Genomic DNA, 25,972 nt, shown 5'->3' with positions numbered 1-25,972 from the left:
GATCATGCTGGCCTAGAACTCAGAGATGTGCCTAATGTGGGATTCCCCTCTGCATGCTTTGAATATGTTTTATTACCATTGGTTAATAAAGAAGCTGTTTTAGCCTATGGCAGGGCAGAATAGAGCTAGGTGGGGAAGCAGGAAAACTAAACTGAGTACAGGGAGAAAGAAGGCAGAGTCATGGAGATGCCATGTAGCTGCTGAAGGAGAAAGATGCTGGAACCTTACCAGTAAGCCATAGACTCATGGTATAACATAAATTAAAAGAAATGGGTTAATTTAAGATGTAAGAGCTACCTAGGAATATGCCTGAACCATTAGCTAAACAGTGATGTAATTAATATAGCTTCTGTGTGATTATTTGGGTCTGGATGGCTGGGAAATGAACACACAGTCCCCATTTACATGTGCCTGCCTCTGCTTCCCCAGTGCTGGGATTACAGGTGTGCACCACTATACTCAGCTGACAATTTCTTTGTGGTGAAAACATTGAAAACCTCTCCTTGTAGTGTTTTAATAATGTAGTGCATCCTTCACCTTCCTGTGCAGTAGGGTCCCAGAGCTTCTTGCTTCTATCCAGCTGTAACTTAGCATCCATTGCTCTGCACATCCTGAGCCCCCTCCTCTCCTCTTCTTAGCCTTAGATGCCATCATTCTGCCCTCCACACCTAAGAGATCAACTTTCTCATAAATGACCTTTGAGATGGAGAAAGAGAGCCCTACCCAGGCAGCCAGATCAGCCTAGTTAAGCTTGGCCACCAGCAGGGTAACAGGGGTCATAGCTAGATTGCCTCTACAGCCCTCAGTTCCTTTGTTTAGACAGTACTACCCAGGCTTAGAGGTGAAGGGACTATCAGAGGCCTACAGGAGGCCAGGGAGTGCACCAAGGTCAGTAGTTGATAACACGGTGGCAGTTCATGGGTGCAGCTACGGAGGAAGGCTGGAACTAGAGCATAGTGGCCAACACTGGCCCTGGCTGGCAGCCTACCATTCTTCTTTTATCTCACCACCTCTTCCCCAAGTCCTCCTCTCCCATCTTCCCTGTGTACATCTGTCTTAGTCAGGGTTTCTATTGCTGTGAAGAGACACCATGACCTCTGCAGCAACTCGTATAACAGAAAACATTTAATTGGGTGGCTTACAGTATCAGAGGTTTAGTCCATTATCATCACGGTGAGACATGGTGGCGTGCAGGCAGACCTTGTGCTGGAGAAGGAGCTGAGAGATCTACATCTTGCAAACAACAGAAAGTGAGCTGAGACACTGGGGTGTGGACTGAGAAATATGAGACCTCAAAGCCCACCTCCACAGTGACACACTTCCTCCAACAGGACCATATCCACTTCAACAAAGCCACACCTCCACTAGTGTCACTCCCATTGAGGTACATTTTCTTTCAAACCACCATGGTATCTCTCTGTCCCGTCTGTCTTCTGTCAATGCAGGAATAAGAATCTGAGAGATAAAGACTGGTTGCAAAGCTGGCTGGGCCAAGTGTCTTGTGATGATTTGGTGAGGAGTAAGGATGGCATGCTGGGAAATGGGGGCACTGGCAACAAAAATCACAGCAGGAGCTAAGGTGGCCTTCAGAGTTGTCATGGCTTCGATGTGAATGGCATCCATGGGCCATGTGCACAAGGTTTGGTTCCCATCTAGTGGTGTTATGGGCCTAGGCAGAGGATGTCAGTCTTTGAGAGCATGTGTTTGAAGGTATACCATGGCCTCTCCCCTGCTCTTTTCTCCCTGATTGCTAGAGGTAAGAGCCTTTGCTTTGCCATGCCTTCTGTACGTTGATGGTCTTCCTCACTGCCGGCGCAGAGCAGGGCCAAGTGACCATGGACTTGATCCTCAGAAACTGTGAGATTCTCTTAAGTTGTTTCTCTCAGGTATTTTGTAATAGTGGCAGAATGAGGGGACCTGTATATAACCTAGCCACTGGCCATGGACCACCCCTGGTAGGGACTGTGTCTTTCAGCAAGGCCAGGGCAATTCCTAGCCTGGATTCACCTGCAACCATGGTTCTAATGCTGTGGGACAATGGTCTGTACCCTGTCACTTGTATTTTAAATAAATGTTGATTGACCAGTAGCCAGGCAGGAAGTATAGGCAGGGCGACCAGGCAGGAAGTAGAGGCGGGGCAACAAGAATTCTGGGAAGAGGGAAGTTTCAGTCTGCAGTCATCACCCAGACAGAAAGGAAGCCAGACACAGGGCAAGCAAGATGTGACTGCCTCACCGAAAAAGGTACCAAGCCCAAGAATTATGGGCTAATTTAAGTTATAAGAGTTAATAAGAAGCCTGAAATACTATGCCAATTAATTTATAATTAATGTAGACCTCTGTGTGATTTCTTTGGGACTTAACAACTGCGGGAATGGGGCAGGACAGAAACCTCAGTAAATATTCAATTAGCTGGAATGGGTGTCAGGGGACAGAATCCTGAGGAGCCCCAGCACCTCCTCCTCATTGCAGAGTGTCATTCACACAGAAGCTTCTACTGATGGATACTGGCCGCTTCTTGGACACCTAACTACATGTATCTAGATTCCCTTATGTCATTCCAGTAGCAACCCCAAGAGGAGGTTATACCCACTTTACAGAAACTGAGGCTCAGCACATTGAGGAATTTGTTGGAGAATTTTATAGTTGGGTCCTAACCCAAGCATGGGATCTTCTAAGAGTACCTTCATTTAGTCCACCTTAGCTCAGAGTCCCCGAAGCTACAGTTCCTGTCTTTGTGGAGCCTGTAGACTGGGAAGGAGTTCAGAATACTTAGAAAGATGACAAGGTACTGTGGGACAATGGTTTTACCCTGTAAATATTTGTTTCTTGTACTTGTTTAATAAAATGCTGATTGGCCAGTAGCCAGGCAAGAAGTATAGGTGCGATGACCAGGCAGGAAGTAGAAGTGGGGCAATGAGAACAGGAGAATTCTGGGAAGAGGAAAGCTCAGTCTGCAGTTGTCATCCAGACACAGAGGAAGCAAGATGAGAATACCTCACCGAAAAAGGTACCAAGCCCAAGAATTATGGGCTAATTTAAGTTATAAGAGTTAATAAGAAGCCTGAGCTAATATGCCAACTAGTTTATGATTAATGTGTGTTTCTTTGGGACTGAACGGTTGCGAGACCAGGCGGGACAGAAATCTTGGTCAACAATGAGGTGCAGTGAATATGGCTCTGAGAGGTGACTTTAAGTGGGGGCAAGCCATCAGGCAAGGCATAGATGTGGAGTTCAGCCTCAGCGGATGGCAGCTGAGGAGAATGTTCTGGAAGGGATAGAGTAGGTGTGATTCTAAAGTGAAGACACAGGTGTGAAGACAGTTTGAAAGAGCAAGTTCCATTAGGAATGGAAAGTGGTTTGCTGGGACAGGACAAGGTGGGGTGGGGGGATAGAAAGGGCAGAGCTCCATTGATCTATCCCCATTAGTATTTTCTGAATGAATGAATGAATGAATGAGTGAGTGAAAGAATGAATGGTTTTCTATAAATGGGGGTGGATAGGGAAGCTAGAAGAGGGTCAGAGTGACTGTCCAGGTGAGAAAGTAGAGGCCTTACCACATGGGAACCAGAGAGAGAGAGAGAGAGAGAGAGAGAGAGAGAGAGAGAGAGAGACCCCCATGGGGTCCAAGACCCAGAACTTCCCTGGCACATCTCAAAATCTACATTATACCCTACATGGTACCACACCTAGGGTACTGTACCCCCTGCCCAGCACTTCTTCTCCCTTGGCATCTCCAAGATTTGGTTAAACTCTGTGTCATTGGGCAGTTTGCTAGACCACTGCTTCTCTCCCTTCCACCCCTGTCTCAGATGAACCTGAGATTTCCAACCAGAGCATCAGTGTTCAAAGCGCAGCACTCTACAGCTCTTGAGCGTGTGTCTGGGGGGCAGCCTGATGGATGTACTGGAGTTGGCTATGATAGGCTGAGTACAAGGCCGCATTCTCAGCAGAAGTAGGATCTCTCCCCAGCCTAGCCACTGCCCACTCCCTCGCCCTTTCTAGGCAGCATCTGGTTGGAACTGGGGCTTAACGTTTGGATAATTGGAAACAGAATGACATCTCTGAGGGCAGTCCCTAAATTCTCACAGAGCAGACAGCACAATTCTTCACAGAGGGGCTTGAAAGCCCTTAATTAAAGTTGCCATCGAACAAAGACTCTGATGTAAGCGTTTGGACCCCACTGAAGCTCTGGCTGGATCCAGGGAACCAAGCTGCCCCAATGTGCTGCACAAAAACCCAGACATCCCTGGGGAAGAAGAGGCTCTGGCCCTCATGAAGGATGAGCAGGCACTCATCAGTCTTGTATCTGATGACTTCTTGAAGAGAGAACTGGCCCTCATACAGGGGGCTTAGGATGGGAAGGCTCCTATTGGAACTCCAGGGACACTAGCCTTCAGGAGGCTCCAGTGTGGTGTTGGAGTGGACTCTGCCTCCATTTCTCTTCTCAGCATCCTTCGGGTAAGCTCTGTTCTAAGCCTCTCAGGAAGCCGGATTGGCTGCATCACGAAGCAGCCACCACAGTCAAGGTTTATTACACCCTGAGCAGCTGCCCTTAGCTTATACTATCCAAGAGCAGGAAGGGGTTCTACAAACAGAAGAGTTGAGGGGGGCTGTATTCAAGGGCAGGATGCCACCAAGTTTCCCATGAAGGCACATCTGCTTGGCAGCCCTTGTCTTAGTCATTACCGATGAGGCATGAGCCCCATAAATACCAAGCCACTCTTACCATAAGGAAGAGGCAGAGGTAACAAGCACAGAGCCCAAGCACGCCTGGCATTACAGTTCACTCTCCAAGCGCTCTGCCATCCTGCCTGCCAGGCCACATCTGTTTGAACTTGGGGCATGGCACTGGGTAATTAGAAGGATGACATTGCCAAGGGGCCTTCCCTGACACCCTGTCTGATGGCCTGACACCCGGTGACAGTGATTTGAATTACAACCACACTCAGAGGAGACACATTTGGGGCTATCTGAGGAGACAGAGGAGCTGGGGGAGGGGCAACCACAGTGGGTGTGGAGGACCTCCAAGCAAACCAGGCCTGCAGGAGGAAAATGCTCCATCTTCCCTGGGCTTCGTGCAGCTATTCTGAAATCATGATACGTAACTTTTCTTAATTATGTGACACAGTGGGGGTATAGTCTATGTCTTTGTGTACCTTACCCTTAGTCTTTTCAATAGCACCAGGAAGCTGGTGTTATTATTGAGCCCCGTTGTTGCATTGTAGAAATGGAGGCACCACGTAGCCTCCACTTAGTTCAGAGTTCAAATAAACGCTGTGTTATTCAATTTTCCAGTGCTGTGGCAAAATATCAGAGAAAATCAACTTAAAATGCAGATACTCTTAGTTTGAATTATAATTTTTCCCCATGGTTGCTTAGTCTTGTTAGTTTGGGCTTATTATGGACAGTGTAGTTGATGGATGCACAGATAGAAGGGTGGACATTGAAGTAGTAAGATGGTTCAGTAGGTGGAAGGACAGATGAATTAGTGCAAAGACAGATGAAGGTGTGGAAGGATGGATGAAGAGGTGGAAGGATGGATACATGGGGGAAGGATGGATGAAGAGGTGGAAGGTTGACTAGGCATATTTTATCTACGTTTACTGGCCTGTTGGATGGTAACTTGGTAGATGGTTAGGAGGAAGGGTGGATACGTGGATAGGTGGATAGGTGGGAGGACAGGAGGAAGACTGAGCTGATGCATAGCTGGAGGATGGACAGAATGGCACTGAGAGAAACACAGATGATTGTCTCTGGCCTCTTGGCCACCTCTTCCCAGCAGCCTTTTCCAGTGGAAAAATTGAAAATCATGGGCCCTGGGAAGACATTCCCCTGTGTGGTCTGTTAATAGAGGCCCAGAAAGGCCAGCCGAGGTTGTCAGCTCACCCCATACCAGGACCCTGTCATTAGCCACATTCATTCCCCCTACCCTGCCCTAGAGTATACGTATGAGCTGGTGGCCACTGAGCGGCGAGGCCCCTCATTAAGCCTTATTAAGACCACAGAGGGAGAGCAGACCAGGAGGGAAACTTTCTCCAAAGGTCAGCAGTTGGAAAAAGAAGGCACTGCCATGCTCTGGGGAGGCCATCTACCCTTGGCACACTGTGAAGAATGTGGAGTGATGCCTGGCCTATTCTGAACTACCCTCATCTTGCAGGCTGGTAAACCAAGGCCAGCAGAAGACAAAAAAGGGGTCCACAAGAAGCCAGGGAAGAGCCAACCCCACCCCCAGGATTCTTATTCAGACATTAGGCTTACTTTTCTGAGATTTATAGCCTCTTGATCAGCAGTGAGAAAGGAGTTTGCATGCATAGGTTTCATATTCTAAAGTATTTTTTGATCATGAAGCCACTGGGCCCCCTGTGGGCTGTTGTAGTCTGGGCTGGCAGTCAGCATCATACCAACTTTACAAGATGAACTGGAACATATTTTCTCTTCTTCTAGCACCTGGATGACAGCAACTTAAGAAACACCCATTAAGCAGAAGCAATTGGCAGAACCCTGATCTAGACACTAGGAATATGGCATGGAGTGGCCAAATTATCCACCCTCACATGGTTTACCTTCCAGAAGGGTTACAGACAGACACATAGATGAAAGATAGTGGGGAAAATTAAGTAATGACAGGATATGGGTAGTAGCAGAGGGTCCTTCCTTCCTTCCCTCTTTCCTTCCTTCCTTCCTTCCCTTCTCCTCCTCCTCCTCCTCCTCTTCTTCTTCTTCTTCTTCTTCTTCTTCTTCTTCTTCTTCTTCTTCTTCTTCTTCTTCTTCTTCTTCTTCTTCTTCTTCCTCCTCCTCCTCCTCCTCCTCCTCCTCCTCCTCCTCCTTCCTTCCTTCCTTCCTTCCTTCCTCTCTCTCTTTCTCTCTTTCTCTTTCTTTTTTAAGAGAAGGTCTAAGAAAGGTATCTCTGAGAAGGTGACCATGGCCTGGATAGTTAGCTGTGCTCCCCGTCACTAATACTTGATCATGGACTCTCTATAGCCAGGTGTGATTCCATGACCTGTTCTTGCTATCTTGATGGGAACAGACTTGGATTTTGCAAACTGGGTAAACCTCCTCCATGTTCTCTTGTATTTCCCTTGACCGAATGCAAAGACGTGGCCCTGGGATGGAAGAGCCACAGCTGAAGGGAGCCTGGGTCCCTGCATTACCCCCGAGAGGAGGGCCACTCATTGTGCTAGCTCGTCTAGTACATGTCTGACAAATGCACTCCGCAGCTGGGTGAGCCTGTGAACATTCCAGAACTATCGTCACTTACATCCTATCACAATGCTTGAAAGACATATGGTAAACTGAGTCAGAACAGAACTGAGCTCAGCATGTTTTAGGGATAGAGAACATGAAGGGAGCAGGGAGCGTGGCAAAACATAACCACACACACACAAACAAAACAACAACAAAAGAACCAATCAAACAAACAAAAAATAGAACAAAATGACCAAAAAAAAAAAAAAGCCCAACAACAACAATAACCCCACCAAACATAATGGCAGAAGTAGGAAGGTGTGATAGGAGTGACCCTGGTCAAAAGTCTTGATTTTGGAGAAATGCCAAGGGGGAGGTGGACACAGGCAGGGTGGAAATGGAAGAACAGCTTTCAGTTTATATTTTGAAAAGGTTCCTCTGGCTCCTGGAGAGCTGAGCTGGAGAGATGCGGTTGCACGCAAGCATGGCTGGCACAGCACACAGCAGCAGGAGGATGGGCACAGCAGAGGTGAAGGAATGCGTTCTGGATCAGCAGCAGAGGCGGGGTTGGTGGGTCACCTGCAGGGGGCAGGGGGAACTACATACCCCACATACCAGTATATGCTAATGGACACTTGCGGAGTATCCTTCTAGTTACTAGCTTCTCTTCCCAAAGACCCCACAACCAGGCTTGTCTAACAACTCACGGTTACCTGAGGACCTTGCCCATCCCTGTCCTAGCTGACTGGACCAGCATAGGGTCCTTAGCTGACATCCTAGCTGTCAGAGAACAGAGTTTGCTTCACTCCTGTGGGAGGGGAACTGAGCCTCAAGTTCTTTCTCCTCAGTGAAAACCCAAAGAGGATGGGCAAGCCTAGAAACTGAGGAAGAATGTGCTCTTTGGTGGCTGTCCATTCACCCCAAAGGAACACACGGAGGGGTCAACAAGCAGATGGTACCAACCTCTCTTACCCATAGCAGGTATTCATTAAATACAGATCCCCCCCCCCCCCCCCTGCTTTTCCAACCATCCTCTTTGTCCTGCAAGCTCCAGGAAGCCCTTCCACACTTGACATCGTGGATCTGCTGATTGTCTCAGTCAACCCAGCATAAGTTCCTGCTTAGTGTATGACATTTCCTGAAAAGATGTAAATATATCTCTTCACCTCAGATAGGCACCGGCAGTGGACTGATTAAGCAATTCCACTCAAAATCAGGGATTTTGTTGGGGTCACTTACAGAGTAAGGATAAGGGAGTTAATTTATAGAATCACGGAGACGTCCGGCAGCTGCCACTGAAAAGCGCATCCAAACACAGATGAGAACTACATCCCTGGAACTCCATCAGGCTGTGGCACTGCTCAGACTCTTCTCACCAGCAATTACTGCTGCCTATATAACCTTGGGGAGACCTGGTGTGAATCCTGTTAAGTTTCAGGAGCTTCCTAAGACTTGTGAGTTTATTGACTGCCTGAGTCTTAGCATCCCTCCAGGAAGGTATATTTCAACTAGAATGGCTAGGCAGCATCAGAGAAAAATCACTGTATAACAAGCAATAGCCCCATTCCCCACCCCTTATTCTGTCCTTCATGTGAAGCAAGGCTCACTGTGTTCCAAGTGTCCATCCTGGAAATGGCCCTGCTTCAATTTAGAGAGCAGAACCAGTCCAGAGAAGCCCTGCTTCTGTGCCCATAATGCCATATGCACACATGCTCCTAGGCTACAGACATTTCCCAGTTGCCAGAGTCCCACTGTTGATGCCTGGAGATGCTCCCCTCAACCCCAAAGGGGTCAGGGCCTGCCTTTCTTTGTGAGTCTAACATCTGTAACACTTTCCCCGCATCCCAGAGCCCTCCCCTCCAAATTCCTCCTGCTTCATTACTAGTGTACACACAACATGAAAAAATTCAGCTATCTTCGTCATTTTCCATATTAGCTGACAGCCGGCTCCCACATGCCTGGGGGACACCATACTTCCTGTGTGCCCCCTGCCATTCCAAAGTAACTACCTCAAATGAAGTCCAGTTGTTGAAAACCTTTGGTATTGGGGACTCCACAGCCCTGTCCCCTTGGCCCTGCCTGACTGGCTGGAGGTTGACTCATGCCCTAGCAGACACGGGGCTCAGGGCAGGACCCTACTAAGCCTGGACCCAATCTTAACACTATCACACATGAGTGGGAGGCCTCCATTTCTCCCTGAACTGTCCAGAAAAGGAAAGAATGCCCATCCGAGAGGAGATGGATCTGATCCAAACACCAGCTCTGCAGCTCTGAGCGAGTCACCTAACCTTTCTGAGCCTCCGTTTCTCTTTTGTGACGAGGCAGAAACGATGCAACCAACAGCTCAGCACTGTGACCAGGAGTCAAGAACACTGTGGCAATGAGGACAGCTGACCCCCAACAATCCTGTTGTGTGCCAGGCATGAAACCATGTCCCTCTCTGCAGCCCTTACCTGCTGTGTCCACACACCCTGCCCGTTTCACATCTCCACTTGGTCTTGAATGTGGGTATCAGAGACTTGCAACTTTGCGGTGTCCCAGACCCAAGTGATGGGCATCAAGACGGTAGGGAGGGCACCACCAGCCACATCTAAAGCAGATCCCAAATAAGAAGTTCCAAGCTGGAGAGAGATGCACTGTTTCCCAGAGCTTCAATCTTAAAACCTGGTTTTTGTTTGGTTGTTTTTTGTTTTTGTTTTTGTTTGTTATTGCTTTTTACTCAACTGCAAATCAAACTGGCTTTTATTTTTTTTTTTTTTTTGAGACAGTGTTTCTCTGTGCAGTCCTGGTTATCCTGGAACTCACTCTGTAGATGAGGCTGGCTTCAAACTCAGAGATCTACCTGCTGCTGCCTCCTGAGTACTGGGATTAACAGCATGCATCATCACCACCTGGCCTCCAAATTGACTTTCTGCTCAAAGGAAAGGCAGAACAAATCAGTTTCTAATAGAAAATTCCAATGCGTTTGCACAATTTAGTGTAGTTTGTTGTTTTTACTCTTTACTCTTTGGGGTCCCACTGCCCAGGTCCCAAATAAATACACAGGGACTTATTCTTTCTTACGAATAAGGCTTTAGATAGGCTTGTTTCTAGCCAGCTTTTCTAACTTAAATTAATCCATTTCCCTTCTACATTTTGCCTCTGGGCTTTTTGCCTTTCTCTAGTCTCTATACCTTTCTTTACTTCTTGCTCTACAGCTGGTTGTGTGCCTGGGTGGCTGGCTCTTGGTGTTCTCCTCTTCTTCTCCTTTTCTAACTCCTGTCTCTTCACACTTCTTCTATTATTTATTCTCTCTGCTTGGCAGCCCCACCTATTTCTCTCTCCTGCCTTGCTATTGGCTGTTCAGCTCTTTACTAGACCAACCAGTTGTTTTAGATAGGCAAACTAACACAGCTTCACAGAGTTGAATAAATGCAACATAAAAGAATGCAACACATCTTTGCATCATTAAACAAATATTCCACAGCCCAAACGAATGCAACACATCTTCAATTAATATTCCACAGCAATTTAGCCCAAATAGAACTTGATCAAACTAACTGTTGTGCCTTGGAATATTTATAAGTATTTATGTTTGTAAAATATATTTAGATCACCCCTAATATTTGATTCAAATCTCTATTGGTTATATTGATGCATTCATCCTGGGCCTTATGCTTTGAGTGGTAAAAGTTTATCCTTTGCATGGCCATTTGAGGGGTGTATCATTTATTTCCATCTTTCAGATGAGGAGGTTGACGCAGGAGGTTAGATGACCTGTAAGAATAGAAAGTGAGGATTGAACCCAGACCCCTGCTCTTGTTTGGTTCTGTAGATGTGTTTTCACGTGGCTCTAGAAGACTGCTGGCCTGAAGTGGAACAGCCATGATCCTCCCCTTCTGGCCAGAGTGGCTTCCATCCTAAGGAGGCTACCACCACAGGCTGCTGCTTGGTATAGGCACAGCCGAGCCATTCAACCACCATGACAACTCTGGAAAGGCTGTTGCCTCCTCTACATTAAGACAGAATACACAGCAACTTCTGGGATTCTTCTGGGGATGGAAGCATGATGAGACTGAAGAAGTATTGGCCAGGGGATAGAACTCTTTCACTCCTGCGACCACACCTCCAACGCAGTGTGAGGTGAGGAGGACGTAGCAGGAGCTCACAGGTTGTACACTGGTGTCAAAGGAAAGCCTAAACAATATGAAAGCGATGGGGAAGTGCAATAATATCAAAGAGTTCCACAATAGCCCGGAATGGAATATAACAACGGTTTGTTTATTTGGGGATAGACTCACAGTAAGGGTAGCGATCCACAGTCCTCTGCATGCACAGGAGATGAGAACCGAATCCAGCAGAGGAAAGGGGCCACACAGGCGTTTTGTCTGCACTTGTAGTACATGAGACCATGCCCAAAGTGGGCTGGTATCTTAAAGGCTATTGGCTGAATGAGTTCCCGCAACAGGAAAGGACTCTGGCAACACACTGGTGATGGAGGACTATGCGAGTGGGATGTTGGTGAAAATTCATGGTGCTGTGTTTTCTGGCTGTTCGGTCCTGATCTAGGAGCAGAACCACAGAAGCATATCTGGGAGAGAGGCAAACCTGCCCACACTGCTTTTAGAAAGTTAAACTCTGTCTGAGCAGAGAAAGGAGGGTGCTTAGAACTGAGGAGCCTGATCCCCAGGTGCACCGTCAAGATCATGGTCTAGAAGGCTGTAGTGGTGGACGCCTGTAATCCCAGCACTTAGGAGACTTTGGAGACTGAAGCAGGAAGCAAGAGTTCAAGATCATCTTCAGCTACATATATTATTATTATTAGGATCGTGACTAGCCTGGACTATAGCAATAGTCTCAAATAAGAGAGAGAGAGAGAGAGAGAGAGAGAGAGAGAGAGAGAGAGAGAGAGAGAGAGAGAGAGAGAGAGAGAGAGAGAGAGAGAGAGAGAGAGAACAGGAGAATGAGGAGGAAGGAGGAAGAAAGATAAGGTAGAGGTCAAGTAGATAGAAACCTAGTAATGTTTTTGTGTGCTTCTTTGAAGTATTGGGAATGACTCTTGTGCATACTAGGTCAATGCTCTACCACTGAGCCACACCACCATCTTCCAACTGTATTTCTCGAGAGGACAAGGATATGAACACCCTGCATTGTCCTAAGAATCCAGGACGTTGCCTGAATCCTGCCTGCACACCTGTCCCACCTTGACTACTTTAAAATCGTTACAGATGTTGAGGCCCGTGTGAGGAGTCTGTGTCTCTGGTTTGGGACTTGGGAGTCTGCTGAAGGTAGAGAGCCCCACTCTGATTCCTGTCTCACTCCATTTCCTATCCTTTCTGGCCCTATATTACAAATGAGAAATAGGAGAGGCTAGAGGGTGAGGTCATCAGGACCTTCCTGCCAGATAGGGGTGGGAAAGCCTTCTCCTTCTCTGCTCCCCAGCATACTTTCAGCCTGCCCACCTTATCCCAGCCCTCTCCCCGTTCCTGCTGGCCAGATTTCTTTCTATGCTTCCTCCCTAAGTTCTGAGTGCCCTGTTCCTCATTAACAAGACTTTGGGTAGTTTTGTCTCTCTGAGTACTGTAGTCTAGTGCCAGCAAATAACTTTAAATAGAAAAAATATGCCCCAAATTAGACTGGAAAACAGAAAATAAATAGAAAGGGGTTGGACTGAATGGCAACCTGCTCCCTGGACAGAAAGGAAATGTAATTAACCACCTCAGAGCACCTGGCTTCCAAGCAGGGGAAACGGGGAGTGGACACGCAATTCAGGGACCACAGGGCAGGCCCACGTGGCTGGCAGACAGGGTGGAAGGAAGGCAAAGGAAGATAGAGTTTGGAGGGCTTCATGGAGCCTGTCCTGGAGGGCTGTTCAGCCAAGGGTATTAAGGCTGGGGAGTCAGGGAAGGTCACACTTCAGCTGTGACAATCATTGTTGTGCCTACCTCCTGGAGTGTCACAGGACTCTGTAGAGATGGCACATGCCCTGCTTAGATGACCCGATTGCCCATTGCTGAGTGAATCACAGGCCCACCTGCTCGGGCATGGAGAATGTGTTCAGAGAGTGGAGGGTCACTGTCTGAGTCCCCAGCTGACCATTCTCATTCAGGACCCATTTCATAACCTGCAGTCATGCCGTTTTCTGTGAGCACAGTTCTAAGAGAATCTGTCTATCTTTCCTCCTACTCCGGATCCAACTGTTCACAGCTGCAGTGTGACTTAGACCACAGGATTCCCAGCTCCAAAGCTTCCCCACACTCCCTCGCCTCAGTCCTGGGCTAGGCCCTCCTGGACAGCGTCGGTGAAGGCTCCCAAATTCCATCGTCCTTCATCTTCCTGTGACGGTTCTTCTTTGATGTCAGCTTGACTAGGTCTGGAATCAGCTAAGAGATGTGCCTCTGGGTGAGTCTGCTGATGTGGGAGAGTCTTCTGTTTGAGTTGATTTCATTGGCTAATAAAGAAACTGCCTGGCCCATTACTTCCAGCCTCTTACTCACATCTTGACTAACCCATATCTAATAATCTGTATAGCACCACAAAGTGGTGCCTTACCAGGTAGATTCTAGCGTACGTCCATCTTGGGCTGGAGCTTCATTGCGTCTGGCTTCTCTCTCTGAGGAGAGGCACGGCGGTCTGTCTAACTTAGGAGAGGCATAGCATCTTACTGATCCTTCTACCTCACTTCCTCTTCCTGTTCTGTCTACTCCACCCACCTAAGGGGCGGTCTATCAAATGGGCCAGGCAGTTTCTTTATTAGCCAATGAAATCAACTCAAACAGAAGACTCTCCCACATCATTTCCCCTTTTTCTGTTTAAACAATAAAAGAAAGGCTTTAACTTTAACATAGTAAAATTACATTTAACAAAATAGTTATCAAGTAAGAATTAGTTACAATACTTATATCCATTTTATCTTTTATCATAACAAAGGAAAACTTTAACTATCCATTCTTCAACTCCATCAAAGACTCAGGAAAGATATAATATTACCTAAGTAAATAAGAAGTAAGCAACTTACAAAACTCTAGAAATGACAGAGACATCTCGCTGCCTGGACAGTCACCCAAAATTCCTCTGTACCGTTGGAGCATCCATCTTCGGCCTTCAGGCCCATAGTTTCCAGCAGACATTTCCATAAAGCAGGAAATTTCAAAGACAGTTCAGTCACTATCTGCTGTGTCCTGCAGAATGTCTCGCAGACTCTTTCATGAATCAGGAACCCAGAAGGAACATCTCACCTATAGGCAAGTTCAGCAGTCCTCTCTCTGAGGGTTCTCTGTGTTCAGTTTATGCAATAGTCCAGGCAAGAGCAGTTTCTTGCCCAAATGGCTATCAAACTCCATAAGTATCCTCTTCGATGCCCATCTTCCTCTTTAAGTAGATTGGTGCTGCCAGGAGCTGACGTGTCTCATTGTCATGAAAAGCCTTAAGTTATTAAAACATCTAAAATGCGATATTCTGTAGTCTTTGAAAGATATGAAGAATGCCTATGTAACTTAAATATATCTCTATATAGCTAGAAAATCTAACTAACATAACTACAAGTTTTACTAATATTGATAACTATCCATTAACAACCTATATACATTACATTTTTAAATGAACTACACAATCACAATACATTAATCAGTATCAGAAATACATATACATATAACAAAATTGACCTTAAATTTAAATCACTAAAGCCAAATCCATATCAATGCAAAATTACTCATCTCCATATTATATCCCCCTTTAAATGTAAAAGAACACTTATAAACAATATTTGGGAATATGGGTGCAGTTATTTCTCTCCAAACTGCTTCCTGCTGAATGGGGACGCTGTTAATCCGATCTTTTATGGTGTAAGCTGTGTACCATGTTCATCTCAGTCATCAGTTGCGTAAAGTAATTTTTTGAGGATGTTCACAACAACCTTCAGGAGGGCGTGGTCTATCATACCATATTGGGATATAAGCAATCCACAGGGTCTCATTTTCTGTAAAAACAAAAGAAACTCCTTTCCAAAGCATCATGTCCTTAGATCCAAATTTTAAAGTCAAGGTATTTTCAAAATATCTATTCTGGAATAGTTTAGCAGCATTTGTAAACAAATATCTTTTAGCAGCTGTTGCTCCTTCCTCAGCATTCAAACAATCCAAAGAGAGCATAATAGTATACAGTATCAAGGTTCTCTGTATATTTTCCATCTTTGTGCAGCTTTGTTTTAACCTCTATTTCGTTTATTTTTACTTTTACTTTTTGAGACAGGTTCTCTATATATCTTTGGCCTGGGATAACTCTTTAGACCAGGCTGTCCTTGAACTCTCAGAGATCCACTGTCTCTGCTTCCCAAGTGCTGGGATTAAAGGTGTGTGTTACAACACCTTGAACTCACAGAGATCTGTCTGTCTCTGCCTCTCAGGCATTGGGATTAAAGGTGTGTGCTGCCACACCTTGAAGTCACAGAGGTCAATCTACCTCTGCCTCCCAAGTGTTGGGATTAAAGGTGTGTACCACCACAACAAACTACTTCCTTTTTTTTTTTTTTTTACTTTTAAGAACTTTAACCTTTAGCCTGCATATATTTTTAACACAGTGTAAACCACTTAGACATTTTCTTCAACTTTGAATTTTTCTTTTACTGTATATCTCTCTTTCTGACTACATGAGTCTTTACCAAACAATATCAGTAGGACTAAAGCCGTGACTTTGGCGGCTAGATCCAGCCCATTCCCTAGCTTTCCAGCCTCATGGCAGAGGTACCACAACTCTTTGGCGGTTCAAGGTCCCTGCCAGCAAGCAAGCTGCAACAGTGTTAAACAACACTCAAAAACTCCATAGTCAGGACCGCCTGCTTGAAAGAGTCAGAGTTTGCCCTGGTGGGACGGCCCAGAAAGCTGGCATTTTAAAACGGCACAGCTTTTTTCCTGCTACGGCTGAAAACCGAAAAACAAACATTCAGCTTTTCATCAATACCATTTAAGTGTTTCGTGGCAGGACCTCTTAAAAGAGCTGCAAGATTTTGCAGCTAAAGCTGAGTCAGGAAGCCTCTCTTAGATGAGAGTGCTTTCTTACCTCTAGCAAGCAAAGCCAAACCTGAGAAATAGCTGCTACCAAGAAAACATGCTTTACTCTATTCTTTCCCAAGCTTTCTCAGGCTTTCTGTGGATTCAATTATCCACGTTGGGCACCATTCTGTAGTGAGGTAGCTGTGGGCTGCTTTCCTGCAGCCCTGCTCCTGATCGCCGGCTAGCTTCTGCCTCCTAAGTTAGACAGACCACCGTGCCTCTCCTCAGAGAGAGAAGCCAGACGCGATGAAGCTCCAGCCCAAGATGGACGTACGCTAGAATCTACCTGGTAAGGCACCACTTTGTGGTGCTATACAGATTATTAGATATGGGTTAGTCAAGATGTGAGTAAGAGGCTGGAAGTAATGGGCCAGGCAGTATTTAAAAGAATACAATCTGTGTGTTGTTATTTCGCATGTAAAGCTAGCCGTGCAGGAGCTGGGTGGCGGGAAGCCGCCCGCAGCTCATCACTACAGTCTGCCAAGGTGTTTTCTAGAAGCATTAACTAAAGATGAAGACCCTTTCCTGAAGGGGCATCCATCTCTGGCCTAGATATAAAGAGGTTCCATGGAAAAGTTCTTGCATTTGCCTGCTGGCGAGTGTATACACTCTGTTGCTGCCACTGATACTGCCCTCCTTTGCTGACTTCAGAACCTAGCGTCTGCTGTCCAGCATGCACTGAAGACCAGTGGCTTTCCAAGAATCCTTCAAGCCTTCAAAACCAGACTGGAGCTGCTAAGGCTTCCAGCCTTGTAGACCAAGCACCTGCCAGGCTTTTAGCCTTTCCAGTGGGAAAAGGGTCATTGTTGGACTACCCACTTCGTACTGTACAAACCAACTGAATAAATCCCCCTTTAATATAGTTTGCTTCTATTGGTTCTTTTCCTGTAACGTACTAGTCAACTTCTTTTCATCCCTGATTGCCAGCTACTTACTCCTTCTCCCTTGGTCCCTAAATTGTGCCATCCTCTTTCAGGCTACCCCTCACTGGCAGCCAGGTGAGAGGAAGTGGCTCGTCTTGCTGTTCTATAATAATTTGCCTACTATCTATCTCCCTAGATCGCCCTTGGCTACTTTCATCCTGCCCAACCCGGCACCCACACAACACATGGAGGATGTCTCTAAACATGCACAGCTCCTTGGAGAACATGCACAGGTGTTTTCTGCATGTATAATTTGAATTTGCAGACACGCTTCTTGGTGAAGATCCTGGGATTACCCTTGTCATGCTTAGCTGATAAATTGTAGTAGTTTTTTTTTTTGCTTTTTTTTTTTACTCTAAAATTCAAAATGAGGCTCAATGTATTCCTTTCATCTAAACCAGAGAAGGCAGACTAAGTGTGAAGGCTTTTGTTGAATGTGAAACAAATGATGAAATCAGATAGCCTTGGAAAAAGGCAGAGAAACGACGGGGCACAGATAATGTGAAAGTATTCAGGTCAAACACCATTGAAGCAGATTGGGTGTTGAAGCACACAGCTCCAAATAGTCATGATATGACCTTTTGCACAGCTTAGAAGACTCCCTTCTGGATATAGCAAGCAAGAAATTGTTCAGTTCTTCTCAGGGCCAGAAACTATTGCAAAATGGAATAACTTTGCAGGTAGACTTCCAGAGGGTGAGTACAGGGAAGCCTTCCTGCCATTAAACAAACACCCTGAAAAGGCTCTAAAGATACATGAAGAAAGAATATGGCGTTGGCATATCAAAATATTTAAGAGCAGTGAAGTTAGAACTCACTGTGATTCACTATGAGAACGCATGACCGTGCAGCAGCCAGGCCCCTGTGACAGACCTGTGGAGGGCAGAGGGTACAACAGAATTGGCAGAGGAGCTGGCTTTGAGAAATGAGGTGTTGTGTTTGTGGTGGAGGCTATAGAGGCTATGTTGAGTATAATAACTATAATGATAGCTATGGGTTTGTTTCAGACAGATTTGGAAGAGACCTCAATTATTGTTTGTCATGAATGCTGGACCACAGATATGGGGATGGAGGCTCTGTTTTCCACAGCACAACACTAGACGCTGTGTACACAGACATACCTTACAAAGAACCACTGAGAAAGACGCTTGTATTTGTCCACCACTCAACCCTGGGATAGAACATACTGAGATCGGGCCTGATAGCAGATTCACCAGTGAAGCTGCTGTCGGGTTCGCAAGCGATGAAGATGCTGTTGCAAATACCCAGCACAGATATGTAGAACTCTTCTTGAATTCTACAGCAGGATCAAGCAGCGGTACTTACAGTAGCCAGATGCTAGGAGGCAAGGGTTTGTCAAACAGTCCAGTTACAGTGGCCCAGCCAGCCAGCGGCAGAATAGTATGGAGATGGCTAAGGCAGTGAATATGACCAAGTTTTACAGGAAAACGCCAGTGACTTTCATTAAAACATTGCCTGAGTAGCCAAGGAGCAGCAAATGGCACTACTACACTAGGAGGCTGTGCATCTATGTTCATGGATGGAATATGAGAGGGGTGTCTAGCATGTCAGTGTGAGTGGTAGGTAGGTGGGGAATGTAATTGCTTTTGATCATGGACTCTCAGTAGAGTTTTTTTTTTTTTTAAAGAAAAGAAACCCTTGACTTACTTTAACAATTTCTGTAATCCAGCCCTGTGATTTATGTCTACTCTCTTAAATGAACATTAGGGTCACTTGAAGGACTAAGGTTCAATATTGTCGAATATAGCTGTCACCTAGGATGATGAAGCAGTAAACTTGAGTGAACTATAAATGTTAAACAACTCTTCCGAAGAAGACAGAAAGAAGACAGACGGGCACAGAACAACGTCCATCCACAATTTGCTTCAAGTAAAAGTGCTAACCACCAGACATAAATGTCTTTTATCTAAATTGCTAGAGCTCTCCAGTGACGAAGGAGAGGTGGAATCGACTGTCTCGCTGCTCAGGGTAAGGTAGGCCTGTCTTCCTACAGATTCCCAGTCCTCAGGGTCTTCTGAAGCCTGGTAGGCCCTGCATTAACAGCAAAAGGCAATTACAGTCCTGAAGCCTCTGCCTTCAGTGATCATGGAGGACCCTGAGGAGTGGCTCTAGGTAGCCAATCTAGTAAGTTCTCTGTCATTTTTTTTAAAATCATTAACTCAAGTAAAATTTTATCCTTCTCAGAGATCTCTGATGCAGTTTGATGGCTGAGAGGTTTTGTCATTTTAAAAAGGACAATCCCACAAAACAGATTTCAGCATAACCTCTTACCATGTTTAAATAAAAGGTGTTTTAAGATGCAAAGCTCAAACCAAGAAGGTGTTTTAAGGTATACAAATGCAAGTCATTAAGATGTGCACCTGCCACTCGGGAGGCAGAGGCAGGCGGATCTCTGTGAGAGTTCGAGACCAGCCTGGTCTACAAGAGCTAGTTCCAGGACAGGCTCCAAAGCTACAGAGAAACCCTGTCTTGAAAAAAAAGAAAGATGTGCACCTGCAAGTTATAAAGGTCTGAGGACAAATGAAAGTTATCAAATTTCTCTCCCATCATACTACCATTCATAGTCTTAACATTATCAATAAAATGATGATAAGCAGTTAATCTAACTCTGGTTACTACCACTACTATATGGCAAGATCAAGATTTTAAATTCTCCTTGGTCATTTTCTAAGGATACTTTTCATCGCGCAAAAACATCTGTCACAGTCATTCTGGTATCGATAGGCTGCTATTTATACAATGTATGTGTTTAAAACTTTGTGTTTACAAACTCAAAAATATTCTTGTGCGTTCCAGAGAGACAACTTGAAGGATTCACGTTAAACAGGTCAGATACACTCTTCTCTCAATTCTCTGGTCTGACACCCTTCTCCTCAATTACCAGGACTTAAAGAAATTTGTTTTTCTTCCTAAACTCAACCTTGTCCTCTGCTCTGCCAACACTTTGTTATGTTCAAGAGACACCATACAGCTCCACACCACAAATCCTGGACAGGAGTGAAGCAACCAGATACCCTAGGATGTGGCCTGCATCCCAACTTTCTTAGGTTCCCCCAAGAATTTGACACCCACAAATCATGAGTAAGTAGTCTTGAGAATGCGGTGCCCTCATCCCCTTAACCTGCCATATGGAATTCTTCGCCTTTTTATTATAAGAAAAGGACGGGAATATTATAATTACAATTATGCTGGCCTTCCCTGTCACCTGGGTAGTCCCTTTAGGAGACAAGCTCCACACACTCCCAATCTCCCCCTTCCCTTCCTGTGGAGGTAAGCTGATCTCATGTCTTCCCTCTTCCTTTCTCTCTCCCTGTCTGTTCTTCTTCTGAAGCGGTAGACTCTGCTTCTCTCCTCCCCCTCCTTTCTCCTCTCTCTCTCTCTCTCTCTCTCTCTCTCTCTCTCTCTCTCTCTCTCTCGCCCACACCCCTTTACCCTTACACCCTCCCAATAGTCACTAAATAAACTCTCCGTACCCACACTTTCTCAGCATGTCTGTCCTTCACCTACCATGGGACCTGCCAGGGTCACTCACATTATAAATCATAACACTGTTGCCTTTGGATCAAAATGTATAATTCCCAACTCCTTCTCCAGCACTATATCTGCCTGCATGCTGCCATACTCCCAGCCACCGTGTTCCCTGCCATGATGATAATGGACTAAACCTCTGAAACTGTAAGCTACCACCTCAATTCATAAGAGTTGCTATGGTTATGGTGTCTCTTCACAGCAATAGAAACTCTAAGACAGAAGTTGGTACCAGAGATGGGGATATTGCTACGATAGGCCTGTCCATGTTTTTATTTGGAGGGATTTGGACTTTGGTACTTTGGGTTAGGAGAGTAGGAGAATACTAATGGACCATTGTAGTAGGTACATGAAAGATTATGGTGCTGAGAATGATTTGAAATGTGGGGGAGGTGGCTGGCTTAAGAGGTTCCATAGGAGAAGAATTTTAGTATGTTGCCTAGAAATCATTCTTTTGATATTTTAGTGAAGAATGTGGCTGCTTCTTGCCCTTGTCCGAAGAGTCTGCCTGAGGTTGAAGTGAAGAGATTTGAATTAATTATGATGGCAGAGTAAATCTCAAAACAGCCTCATATGGACTCTCTGTTATGTGGTTATTTGTGGTAACACTAATGAAGATTTATAATGAAAAAGGGAAAACTGAAGAAGGAAAAATACAAAATGTACAATTTGAGGAAAAAATGAACACCAGAAAGTGGGATGGAGCTAAAGAATGTGTTCAAGGAGATAAACAGATTAAGAAATGGAAGAAAGGGAGTGGTAACCTTAGGGCAAGATCCCACCAAGCTAAAATCTCAATTTGTGAAAAGAAATTAAATAAAAGCTTAAAGCAAAGTGTGATGGTACACATCTTTAATCTCAGCACCCCCAGCACTTAGATGCAGAAGCTGGTGGACCTCTGAGTTTGAGGCCCGCCTGGTCTACAGATCAAGTTCAAGGACAGCTAAGCTTAGGCAATGAAGGAAACCATGGAAAACAGAAAGCTTGTGAAGATGTGATTGAATGAGGGGGCCTTGTTTCATGGACATGTTCCCCAGCAAGCCACAGAACAAAGGGGCTGTAGAATTTGCCTCCTGAACTAAGAAAAGCCTCTGATGCCAGGCCTGTGTCTGGAGTGTCCCTGAATGAAGCCCTAGAGAGTCCCCTGTGTGAAACTGTGAAGTTGAAGGAAGCCTTGATTGCCTTGGAGACCCCAAGATATTGAAGATGCTAGAGACATGGGATAGCTGCAGATGGTACTGCTAAGAGGGAGAGGCATCAGCCCAAGAGAGAGAAGTCATTTGCAGTCAACAAAGTTGAAAGGAGTTGTAGATCTGAAGAGCCGTTGACATGGAGATGTAGAATTTAGAGTTTCCCGAGCTGGTTTGCCATCTTGCTTTGGTCCAGTATTTCCTCACTCTGCTCCCTTCCCTACATTTTGGAATGGTGATGTATATCCTGTGCCATTATATATTGAAAGTACGTGATCTGTTTTTTTTTTAAATTTTGATTTTATAGGGGATTACAGCTAAGAGATTGCATGAATCTCAGAAGACACGTTCAACTTTTGACTTTTAAACATTGTTGAGACTGTCATAGACTATGGGGACTTACGAAGTTGGACTAAATGCATTTTGCACTATGGTACTGTTACAAACCTATGGGGGCCAGGGAGTGAGTGTAATGTGGCAGTTTGAATGTAATTGGCCCCCATAAACTCATAGGGAATGGCACCATTACGAGGTATGACTTTGTTGGAGTGGGTATGGCCTTGTTGGAGGAAGTATGTCACTGTGGGGGTGGGCTCTGAAGTCTCATATATACTCAAGTCACTCCCAGTGTCTTAGTTCACTTTCTGTTGCCTTTGGATCAAGATGTAGACTTCTCAGCTCCTTCTTCAACACTATGTCTGCCTGCATGCTGCCATACTCCCAGCCACCATGCCCCTGCTGTAATGATAATGGACTAAACCTCTGAAACTGCAAGCTGCCACTTCAATTAAATACTTTCCTTTCTAAGAGTAAGAGATCAACTCCTGGTCCCATTGGCCACAGATACCCTCTCTCACTCTGCCATGCCTATGAACAGGGGACATGCTGTGTCTGAAAGTTTGTACCCATCTCTTAGACACTTCATCCTATCATCAAGATGATGCTGCCACAGCCTCCAAGTCCTCCTTTGTCTCTTGTGAAGGACACAGGCCTAGAAGTCCCCAGAGTGAAGAGTGGAGAGAGCCATGTGTGGCAGACCTGCATTGATCTTGGAGTCTAGCCTAGATCAACTGAGCCCTGGCTTACTGAGCCTCATGACTATGGGGAATGGACAAAGTCCTCGATATGGGGAATGGATGCAGTAGATGTGTAGGGTTGGCATGAACACGGCCATGTCAAGGATTCCAACGCCTCTGACCTATGGGAATGGCTAGCGTGCTGCTTCATGGTTGCAAGATAGCTACCACAGCCCCGAGCGTTACATCTGTCCTCAAAGATACAAAGAAGGGGAGGCTGATACCAACTTGTGAACACATAGGTTGGCTGCATCTTGTCTACACAGCATCTAATTCTGTAGGTGTCAGGTGAAACCTGTGCTGTGGCATTTCTAATAAACTCCAGGTGCTGGTCATGCTATCGATCTGGGGACCCAGCCCTCAGACATCTGGATGGCTTACCTTGAGCAGGGTTCAGAGACTGCCTATAATGTTTTACTCACAATGCTGGTGCTTGGATCCACCAGAGCCCACTGTTAAGCATTCTGTGTTACATCCCACGCACACAGAACCTAGTGATCCTCACAGGTTGCCACAACCAAGAACTACTGGGTCCTCATTTACTCCACCCCCCCACATTTGTCCTCCAAGTTTAACTCGGACAGCTGTCAATCATCCAGTATCTTCACTTGCCTTTTCACATGTGTCTAATGTACAGTGTTCCTGTGGGTATGTGCAAAAGTGTGTGCTAAAACACGCATGTGTGTGTGCTAGTGCATTTGCATGTGGATGCATGTACACTGTGCATATGGATATGTGTGGATGTGTGTGCAGGTATGTGAGTATATGTACACGTGTGTACAAGTGTGTTTGCATGTGCATGATGCACAATTGGAGACCAGAGGTTGATCTCAGGGGTCTTCTTCCCTTGATCTCCACCTTATTTTTTAATTATTAGTTTATGTGTATGGATGTTTTGGCTGCATGTGTGTCTGTGCACCATGCGTGTGCCCATAAAGGCCAGAAGAGAGCGTCGGAGTCTCTGGAACTGGAGGGATGGATGGTTGTGAGCTGCTCTGCCAGTGCTGGGAATCAAGCCTCAGTCTTCAAGAAGAGCAGCCAGTGCCTCAGCTCCTTCTACTTTAGCTTTTGAGTGAGGGTCTGTCACTGAGCCTGGAGCTCACTGACTGATCTCTAGGGATCTGCCTGTCCCAGTTCCTGGGGGCTGGAGTTACAGACACCCCTGGGGCTTCATTCTTAGGCAGTGACCCTTTATAGACAGAGCCATCCCTCAGTTCCACATCTGGCTCCTTATTTCCAAACACACCACGTCTCTGTCTTCCTCATCTCAGACAACAGCAGCTTGGCCCTCGGGTGTCTCAGATAACACCCTCACATTTGGTCTTGGCGCCCTTGTCCCCTCCACTGCCCCAGATTCTTAGGCGTATTCTGCCCACACTGCCTCCAGCATATCCTCCAGTTTCCTCTTTTTCCCACAGTCACTGCTACACCTCGGTCACAACTCCATGTGCTCATCTCTGGCATTCAAAGAGTCATGTCCCTTCCCTGACTCTCCCACCCAACCCTTGCCAAGAAATCCTCACACAGCCAGAACCAGACCTGTACAAAGTCCAACAAACCTTCTCCATGTCCAGTATGCAGGTCCCAGTGTGACCCACAACCGGGGATCCCTTCTCAACCAACTCCCTCCTTCCCTGGCTCAGGTGAGCCACCATGCTGACTTGCCCTCTCCCGACACAGTGATGGCTACTTCCCCTGCCAGCTTCCCAATGGCCTGGTTCTTCTTCTCCAGGCTCTGCTTGGCAAGCCGCTACTTATCACATGCCACTTCTAGCAAGTGTGTCCCTGAGCCACCTATGACTCCTTGTCATATATTTGTGCCCTTAGCTCCTCCCAGGGTCTACCATTGTCTGCTTTTCTCTCTAGATTGCGAGCTTCAAGAGACAAAGTTGGAAAACAGTCAGGTGAGGGATGGGGGAAGGAAAAAAAACAGAAAACGGAACTGAAAAAGAGAAAGAACCAAAAGAAGGGAGGAGGGGGAGAGAAGGAAGAAAGAAAATAAAGGAGGAAGGGGGCAGAGGGAGGGAAAAAGAAGAGGAGAGAAGGGACGGGGGAAGAAGAAAGGCCCAGCAATGCTCAGGGCCATCCTCACCCGCAGAACTTGCTTCTGCCCTTGTAGTGGTTCAGGTTTGAAGTTGATTTCAAGTGTCCAAACTGGATGTCCTGAATTGCTGATTAGAGACAGAACATTTGGGCAGTAATGCTCCAGTGGGAAATGCCTCCAAGTCCTCTGAGCTTAGCAATCATAGCTGTTTGGCTCCTTAACCTGAGCCTTTGCACAATTCCTGGCTTAAACTGGTTCAGTGTTTAGTGAGTTATCTGAATGGCCCGAAACTCAAATGCCTTACTGACATCCAAGTAACCCTTGCCTCTGTTTCTGCATTGAAGGAGGTGAGGAGTACTGACCTCCCTTTCCACGGATCTGCCAACGTCCTGGGAGAAGGGCTGACACCCCAGTGCCCCTGCAGGGAGTCCAGGAAGCTGTGCACTCCGCACATCAGAGCCCTGACCTCCGCGGGACTCCAGTGGCCCAACCTACCCGGCTTTGCTTTTCGGGAGGATGTCTAGCCGCCCTGGCCAGCTCACAGCTAGCGGCGCAGGGGGCTTCCTCTAATCAAAAGCCAAACTGCAATTATAGCTGGGCCGAAGCTAGGCACATGGTGCCACTTAAAGGGGCAGATTTATAGGACATTAACAACTCCAGCGGCAAAGCACCAGGTGCTACAAATCACTAAAATTAGAACCAAACGAGTCGCTGAGGCTCCAGATACAGCAAGCAGTGGGGCCTGATGGGTAATTCCCAGACCTGTATAAGGATCTCTTGAAATTCATAGCCGTGCTTCTGCCATAGGGCCTTTGCACGCGCAGCTCCTTCTACATCGTCCCTGATTCAGCGGGGAGTCTGTTCTCTGTGAAACTTCGCTCTTTACAGAAGGCTTCCTTGACCCGATCAGCTTCCTGGCTTCCTTTTCATCACGGCACTTACTGCTGTTAGTATTGAGACGGGTCTCCGGGTCTC

At 46.2% G+C, this 25,972-nt stretch overlaps 1 pseudogene; it reads left to right on the top strand.

Annotated features, from left to right (window-relative positions):
• The first annotated feature begins 7,671 nt into the window (after nucleotides 1-7,671).
• On the top strand, nucleotides 7,672-22,937 carry LOC119815149 (annotated as a pseudogene).
• Nucleotides 22,938-25,972: the final 3,035 nt, after the last annotated feature.

Source organism: Arvicola amphibius, chromosome 5 (genome assembly GCF_903992535.2).
Source record: "Arvicola amphibius chromosome 5, mArvAmp1.2, whole genome shotgun sequence".
In the NCBI taxonomy this organism is placed as follows: domain Eukaryota; kingdom Metazoa; phylum Chordata; class Mammalia; order Rodentia; family Cricetidae; genus Arvicola; species Arvicola amphibius.
Note: the sequence above shows the minus strand (reverse complement) of the source record. Positions and strands in the feature narration are given on the sequence as shown.